At 49.4% G+C, this 7,824-nt stretch overlaps 1 long non-coding RNA gene across 1 annotated transcript in view; it reads left to right on the forward strand.

Moving 5' to 3' along the window:
- LOC142058430 (uncharacterized) overlaps window positions 1-4,596 on the forward strand; it is a 40,622-nt gene extending 36,026 nt beyond the window's left edge. The window contains exon 3 of the long non-coding RNA XR_012660978.1: window positions 739-4,596. This is a non-coding gene — a long non-coding RNA (uncharacterized LOC142058430). The remainder of the gene's footprint in view (window positions 1-738) is intronic.
- The last annotated feature ends 3,228 nt before the right edge of the window (window positions 4,597-7,824 follow it).

Genomic DNA, 7,824 nt, shown 5'->3' on the forward strand with positions numbered 1-7,824 from the left:
CCTACAGAGAGGAGCTGAAAACACAGTTCTTTGTGTGATGGGCTTAATATCTGCAGGATCTGTCCTTGTATCTGTAGTCATTGATACTGCTGGATGTGATTGATTGTTCATAAACAGTAATTCAGGGATGATAAAAAGACATTGTTGAAAGAGCAGCAAGCTCCTCCTCTAGTGCAAGTTCTTTTTTTGGTCTGTTGCTACAGCAACTCTCTACTAAGAACAAAGATGACAGCAAGATATTAAATTTTGCAGCAACTCAATTGACTCTTGATTTGCCATCTTTTTTTGCCTTCAGTAACTGCATCCTACTCCGCTAATTGTGTTAGATTTCAGATAGAAATCATGCCTTCCTGTGACAAGAATTCCTGCGTTGCTTTTTCCTCCTTCCCCTTAGAAACCAATTAAATCAAATTAACTTATTTAAATCCAGTGGGTGATTACAAACACTAGATTTCTTTGCTCTGTTTCTTTTGCGTGTGGATATCGTGTGTTTTAAGCCGCAAATCATATTCTGTACCAAAATCTCCAAAGTCTTAATATTCTTTAAAAAGAAAGAAACAGTTCTTGGCAAGTTCGGTTTTGGCAAAGTTCAATTTATGCCAATGGCGTAGATCGCAAATGTAGAATCTAAATTACCATAACAGAAGGCGTCTGAATTTATGAATGTTCAAATTATTTTTAAAGGAATACAGCATTTCAGTTCCTTTTTCCCCACCCCACCGTCTTTATGTCTTGCAGGGCAGGCCAAGACAAGGCCACTGAATCTGCACATCGCCACAATTCGACCCACATCGCCTTTGGCAGAACTGCCATCCTCAGAGCCCTGGCCCCCGGCCGCCGGAGGTCAAGGACTTGTGCATGGAGCCAGCTACAGCTGGCCCTTTGGCGCGAATGCTCTGTCGCTCCGCGGTCGGCCGTCACCTGTGTGCGCCACGCACGAAGGGCACTGCTCCGGACAGGGTTAACGGTGCTCAGCTCTCTGACAGGCCACGATGACACGAAATGTGCGCCGCTGCTAAAACTCTGATGGACTCCTGGGAGCAGGCGACCAGAGGAGAACAGCAAAGCAGAGGTCAAATTACACCCAGACCACAAATCCAGCCTCCTCGAATGACATTGGTTTACGGGGAAGGCTGCAAGGCCGTTGGAAGCCCGGCTGGCAGGCGGCATAGCTGTGCCCCGGCGTGCAGTGGAAGCTGCCATTGCCCCGAGAATCCTCGCCGTGGGGAGGCAGGGAGTGGCGGTAATGGAGACAGAGAGGGACGACGACATACAGGGAAAGGGGGCTGTCTGCTGCGCATGACATATAACATATTTAGCTTTACTCTTAATTAGTGGGAGTATAAATAACAGCATAGCTCCGGCAGCGTCAGGTTCAGCCCGGTGTGTGCAGGCCCCAAGCAGAAGTCAGGGCTGCCGTGGTTGTCATACAAGATTAAATCTAAGGAAGTAGAGCAACAGAGAGAACCAGAGACAAGGTTCCTGTCGCTTTTCCCTGAAAGCTGTTGTGCAAAAGCACTTATTTGTGGGCTTAACTAGTACAGGGCAAAGGACTCCCACCTGTCCTATGGATAGGACTTAAACAGCCACTTGGATTTCGAATGCACACCTTCGATATTAACACGCCAGCGTCAGCATTGTGCAGGTGATGCCCTTCCTAAAGAGCCTGGGACAACAGACCCTGTCACCTTTTGCCAGGGCAGCTGTGAATATTAGTCTCTGAGAGGAAGGCTCAGTTTGGAGTGGGTCCGTTTGGAGGCTGCTGTGCTGAAGAAGCGTGTCTTCAGGCCACCTCTCCCCACCGCCTGCCTCCCTGTGCTCCGTGCCATCGGCGCGGGCGCTGGGTGCCTTTCCCTGAAGCTGCGGCTGCGCAGGCACCAGCAGAACCTGCAGATCGCAGCAGAGAAATGAAAGCATAGCTTTGACCGCGTGGTCTTGGTAATCTCCCCGAGGAAATAAGAGGTAACGGATCTTTAGCAGGAAACTGTTAGCAAGAGACCTTTCTCAACTGCTTAAGCAACGTGCGGTGCAATTTTGGCCTTGCATAGTTATGCCAAATTCTGAGTAGATTGTGACTCAAATGCCTTTTACAGGAGGATTATAGCTACTGGGAAGAATTGCTGTTGCCAGGTTGTTTATTAGTAAGACCTCACACTTCTAGTCACAAGTAAATATTCCGATCTCTTACAGTGACTCCAACTATTGACCAGTGTAAAGCTAAATTCCACCGTTACTACAAAGGCTTAAAAATGGTAACAGTGAAAAACACAGGTATCCATATTTTTTGATTGCTCTTTTTCTTCTCTGAATATTAACGTCTTTGAAGATGGTGGAAGCTGCTTATAGTAAATTTGCTGCACCAAGTGCTGTTTGGTGCTTCCCACAGCAGGTCACTTTTCCGAATTATTCCCAACGCTGCTGTGTTAGCTCAAGGCCGTTGTTGTAGGACACATGGACAACTCTGGCACAGATGGGCCCCCGACTCTGCCGCCAGCTTTATCACCGCGGCTCGTGCTGAGCATCACTTCCAGGACTGCTAAAGGAGGGAGGCTGGGTCAGCTCACCTTATCCTTGTAGGTCTGCATTGGAAAACGTGCACTGTGTAAGAAAGGCCATAGATGGAAGTGGCAGCAATTGCTTCTGGTTCCCCGTTTTTCCCCTTACAACTGCAGCTTTTCTTTATCACCCCATGGAGACTGCTCTCTCCCGTGTTGTCTGAAGTGCGCTATGCCTCTCAGGGGTTGTAATGAAGCAGTTACAGGTTTTTGGTATTTTGCTGCTTACTGTGGGGCTGCTGGGAAGGGCTATTTCCAGCCCCCTGGTGGGAAAGGGAAGAGACGGAATCCACAGGTTATGCCTAGGAGCCAGAGCTTTAGTCAGCGATGCAGGTCCTGAGTGCAGGAGGCAGGCTGTCAAGGTCCTGCTGCAGTTGCAGTATGAAACATGGGCAGAAAGGGGCTGCTTTTTCCTAGATCTGCTCCCTAGCTTGTTCTTCCAGCTCTGTATCTGGTGAAGGAACCACACCAGTACCGCCCTAGAGAAATGCGGCACGCTTTTCATCTGAGCAGCTCAAAAGGCTCAAGAATGTCTTAAGCCTTGCAGCCTCCCAGAGTTTTCACATGAAAAACCTAAGGCATACAGAAGTCAGGACTCATCTTTGGATGCTGTTATTTTGGGTGCAAAGGCAGGATACATCGATACAGCTATGCCAGCGCCAAGGTCCAATGGCACTTCACTACACACAGGTAAAGAAGAGCACAGACGGAGAACTAGTTCTTACTTGTTAATATGATGAGATAACAGCACTTTGCTGGCAGGAAAGAGTATGTAAGGTTCAAAAGACCAAAGGTGATGTAGTGCAGTGCAAACAGCTTCCGTATTGCATGTCTCCAAACAGTTTATTCTTACACTGGGAAACGTGCATATGGAAGTCTTTTCGCAGCAGTTCAGCTATATTAGTGCCCTGCAATATCTGCAGAGAGGACAAGCCATCAGGGCTGGATTCTGGTTCTCTAGCTCATACTAGATTTTATTCCATAGATGATCCCGGCGAAGGTGAGCGCTGTCGTGCGTGAGCAATCTCCCCGAGTCTGGCTGCTATCAGCAGTTTGCTGCCGGTCGTACGAGCCCGAGGAAGAGCCCGCATCTCCTGGTGACTCTTGACCCGAAACAGGAGTAGTGGCTGTCACCAGGTAGGGGTCTACGGCAGCTTCCCAGGTAGATTGCAGAGGGTCCTGCAACTCACCAAAGGTAAAGGCTGTCCCCCTTCCCCAACTCCTTCAAACCAAGGTATAGCATAGGGAATTCTGCCTTTTGAAGATCTCAGGAAGGCAGAAGGACCAAGGAACATTTTGGGTCACGTAGCATGAGCTGCCTTATTCTGGGACGGTAACTGGCAGCAGCGCTGCAGCTGTTAATACTTGCATGAAGTTGTGGAGGGCTTTAACAAATAGCTCAACATCCCTACCGTCGAGGCTTGGCATGCGCATCCAGCCTGCCTCCAGCCTCCCTTTTCCAAGCCTCACTAATGTGGGAGTTGGTATGACCGGAGGGTCTGCCCGATGTGCGAGCGTCCCCCTGGAAGCAGTATGTGCATGCTCTTCTACGGCAGCTCTGTGTACGTTCTGCATATCATGAAACACTTACAGTCCGAAGCTGGAAACAAAGAGTGCAAGACAGCTTCTGCCTAAAGAATTTTCCTTAATTTAGGAATCGCTTTAAGCAAACATTACCTCTGCTTCCTGAGCACGCACAAGGCTACTGCCCTGGAAATAATCTGCATTAGCCTTACTGGAGTGACCACGTTGCCATAGCTACTGTTGGTTTCTCTATACCTCAAGCTTGAAGTATTTATTATGATTAAATCCTGTCCCATTCTTCATTTAAAAATTCTGTGTTGAAAGTGTCACAAAGTGAATTATAATGCAATGCTTCCTTTTAAAAAGCTATTTTGAGTAGAAATTCCACAGATGATCTTAGATGTTGATATTCATTAAAGATCATTAATTTGTGATTGGATTATTTTTCTTCAGACGTCGCTGCTTCTTTCTTGTTAGTGATATCTAAATAGCAGAAAATCCTGACACTATTATATAATTTAATGATTGTTTGTTTTTTTCTTTCACTGCTCTATTGTGGACCATTCCGATAAAAGATGTTTAATGTCCTCAGACCTTGACCTCAGAGGCAGCCACACGCGTTTTAACCAATCTGGCAAGAAAACTGAAATCTGTCCTATGACACAGCTTGTTGTTAGAAAATTTTGGTACTTGCCTTCCTAACACCTGCGTTGTTCACAGAAAGTCGGGTTTCTGCCTGTCTGTGGGGAGCACCGAGGCAGCCCTTAGCCCTGATGTGCGTGTGGGGCTCGGGCTGGGAGCGCGGGGTTCCCAGCAGCATCGCTTTCGGATCCCACCAAGCCGGGCAGCTGCAGGCCTGTCACTTGGCTCGCAAAATGCTTGCTGTTATTCTTCCTTCCCACTAGAGTAGTTCTGCCAAAAACTGTGTTTTTATGGAGAGCAAGATTTACTACCAAACTCATACTTTTGGAGCTGCAGATAAACAGTGTGAATAGTGCAGAGGAGCAGCGCATCAATGGAGAGGATTGTGCAGATTCTCTGTAGCGGACTGAGGTTTATCTCCTGAACCTTTTGTTTGGTGGGTGATTTGTTACGGCCAATAAAATGCCTGAGACACTCCCATTTTCTCCTTTCTTCAGTTACAATGTCCTACTATTTTCTTGTTTTCATGCCTGCACCTGAATACCCTGGAATCAGCTCCTAGCCCTCTCAGCCCGCTCCTCTCTTAAGGTCCTTACTCATCTGATTTTCTGGACAGAATCCCCCTCAAGAAAAAATCTTGCCATGTTCCTGGTCTGTACAAATTTGTGTTATCTTTCTGTTTTCCTCTATCACAGCTGCCAGGAGCTTAGTAGCTCTCTGATCCCTCTTGCATTTCCCCATGTCAGCTGTTACACTGCCCAAAAATTCCTCACCCAACCTAAACAAAATTTTGGAGATAAATTCGTCTTCCAGCCACCCCCCTGCTCACAGCATTTTGACTCGTTCTTGCCTGGCTTCTGCATTGTCAACCAGTGTGAGTCCGTTCTACTAAACGATAACGTGCTGTACTGCCGGCTGGTTCATTTGTCCCATCCCCACTGTGAAACTGCTCAGACCGAGCTAAACTGCATTTTGAAGATATTTTGACACAAAATGGTAAGGATATCAGTGAGCGATGCAAGCAAAGCCAGAGAGGCAGGGCTGGCAAGCTCCCCACACTGCTGGTGGTTTACAGCCGGTGGATGGACACATCTTCAGGCACTGAGTGGGCACAAATTCCTGGCTTCCCCACTCAAAATTAATAGCTTCCCCCTCCTTTTTATTTTTGTCTCGGTTCAGACTTGCTGTTTTTTCTTCCAGACTTCCTACTTGTCCTTAGCTGAGGTGTCAACACTCCTTTGCTGATGTTTCCTCGATCCCACTTTCCTTGCCAAGACCAGGGAAGCAGGTCCTGCACCCGGGTCCCTCCACACCCTTTCAGCTCACCCCCAGGACCACGCATAGCCTCGTCCTTTCTCCACTTGTTTCCTCCTGCCTCTTTTTGTGCTGGCTGCACCCAACCATCCCGCTGTCAGATCATTCTTAGTCTTCTTCCCTGCTTGGCTTCCTCCATCCACCTGTCCCTGGCTCCACTGGATCGGGGGGTTCGCAGACCACACCGCTGCTTTACTGGGGTGTGCCCAGGGCTGCCCTGTGCCTGCTCCTCCCGGCTCACCCCTCTACTGCAGCCACCGATTTGGGGACCCTGGTTCCTCGCTGCATCTGCAGACTGGCACAGAGCGAATCCCACAGAGCAGCTCTACCAAAGCGCTTGCTTGTGTCCCTGTCACTTCACGCCTTGATGGCTGCCTTCCCTGCTCGCTCACCTCCCAGAGAGGTTTGGTCCTCCGAGCGCTGGGCTGTTGGAGCAGTGCATCGCCCTGCTTCATCCACGCAGCACAACTGGTCCTAGAGACCGTCAGTAGCTCTCCAGCTGCTTCTTGCCTCTGCCAAAAAAGTTGACCCGTGCTCATAGCCGCTGCTCCAGCACCTTTTCCTACCCTGTGGTCCCTGAGCTCTACCTCCCCCCGTGCCCAGCGGGTGCCCAAAGCTGTCCTCCCTCTGTGAAAGGCTCCGAGCTCCTCAGCCCTCGCAGGAGTCGGGGAGCGATGCCTGCTCAGCCCTGCAGCCCTGAGCCTCGGCGCTCTGCAGAGGCTGCCACTTCCCCAGCAGCGCTTTCTTTGTCTCCTGCCTCTCTGGGTCTTTTTATGGCTGCTGGAAATGCAGAATGCTCTTCTGTGTTGCCTGCTAGGGCTAGGTAAATTATTTGTTTAATAGGCTTAGTTTATTTTTTGTAAGCTGGCAGAATAACTGTGAATCATCAAATCTCCCTGAATTCACTCCACACAAGACACCAACAAAAGGATCCATTGTGCAGAGCAGTAATCGGAGTGTAGCTGGGGCTGGACAGAGAAACCATACAGTGGGTCTGGCTTCCCAAGAGGCTGGATACGCAGGCATTGCCAGCGCAAGGACTGGTACGTGCCGCTTTGAAAACTCACTGCTGACAAAAGTGTGTGGCTTTTTTCATGACACTGGGTCCCAACTGCTCTTTCTTACTCAACCAGAAAACCACTGGAAAAGAGTCTTACAGAGTATTGCTGCTTCTGCTAGAATGAACGGTCTTTTATTTTTTTCCTATTTTTCCTAACAAAAAATGGCAATTCTACTCAAGAGCAGCCCCTCTCTCAAAACAGCTTCCAGATGAAATGGGAGAGGACACTAGGCTCAGACCCTGACCTTGCAAAGGGGTTTGCTCTCCTGCCTCCCTGCTCCCCGGTCCCCCTACGTCACACCCTGGCCTTGCAAGGGTGCTGCGGCCACGTGCAAGGCTCTGTTTCTGCAGAAATGGTGCCTGCAGAGGAGAGGACATTTTCCAACCTGTATGCCCCTCACTTAGCTGTCGTGGACATGAGCTTTTAGCTCCCAGCCCAGAGGGAGGGGGGGGTGCTATGATGGGTGCTGGGGGCCTCCGGAGCCAGTGCCTGCCTGGCTCTGTCATCGCATCGCTGCCCAGCGAGGGACGGGGCTGCCTGGCACCCTCTCAAACAGCATCTTCTCTTCACCTTCGGACAGCAGACTGGTTGGATCCTGCTTTGGTTTGCAGTTAGTTTTGCCCCCCTGGACCCCCACGCTTCCAAACATCAGGGGGGAAATGCAGTGCTAGAGGACAAGGGTTTAAGGATTTCCCTTAACGGGAGGATTTAAGGGAAGCAGAAGCGGT

This window comes from Phalacrocorax aristotelis, chromosome 6 (genome assembly GCF_949628215.1).
Source record: "Phalacrocorax aristotelis chromosome 6, bGulAri2.1, whole genome shotgun sequence".
Lineage (NCBI taxonomy): Eukaryota > Metazoa > Chordata > Aves > Suliformes > Phalacrocoracidae > Phalacrocorax > Phalacrocorax aristotelis.